An 853-nucleotide genomic window follows, 5' to 3' on the forward strand; every position below is an offset into this window, starting at 1 on the left:
GTTCACCCCGGCACCCATCCACGGAACATACCCACCCGTGCACTCAAACTACCTACCCTTTAAATTTCTTTCCAACCAATCAGCCCTAACCTCTGTCACCACCCCCCACCCTTCCCCACACATTGGCCCCCCCCTTTTACCCCCCTCAAAAAAAGGGTCCCCCTTTTAACCCAAACACCCCCCCCCCCCCAAATTTTTTTTTCCCAACCCGACATATCCCCACAACTCGCAAAACCATCACTGAACCCAAACCCACCTTCCCAGAGCTAGGGGACTCCCCACCCCCCCGATCCCAAAAAGAACCCCCCACCCACTACCAACACAGTCACATTACCATATATTATTAGTAATCCTGTGCTACAGTTGCCGTTAAGAATACTCTGTAAATTTGATATTACAGTATAAGCCTAATTACAGTGCTTGGCTCAATTTTAAATCTAACCATTTTCAAAATGCAGGGCCCTTTGGGATAGCCGGGACCTGAAATTTTTTTAATTCATGCTTTTTGGGGACCCCCAAAATTTTTTGGTAAATTCCGGAGTTTTTAGTATAAATATAAAGCATTAGGTATTAGGATAGCATTTATTTACTTCCATTGGGATTCATTTTGCTCCAAAAATGCTTGTGTAATATTTTGACTAAGATTAAAAAAGATTCATATTGTGAGCATGTTTGTTCCATATGAGATAGTCTTTATTAATCTATATGTTAATTATATATCTATTAACTTTCAGCTCTTTATTCTTTTGTGAAGTATTTGGAATTTCTTTGCTATTATTCTGATTGCGGAAATGATTTTCTTGATATGTATTACTCATTATTTTAAAAAAATCAAATGTCTGTTTGTCTTCTT

This window comes from Penaeus monodon, chromosome 25, assembly GCF_015228065.2.
Source record: "Penaeus monodon isolate SGIC_2016 chromosome 25, NSTDA_Pmon_1, whole genome shotgun sequence".
Taxonomy (NCBI): Eukaryota; Metazoa; Arthropoda; class Malacostraca; order Decapoda; family Penaeidae; genus Penaeus; species Penaeus monodon.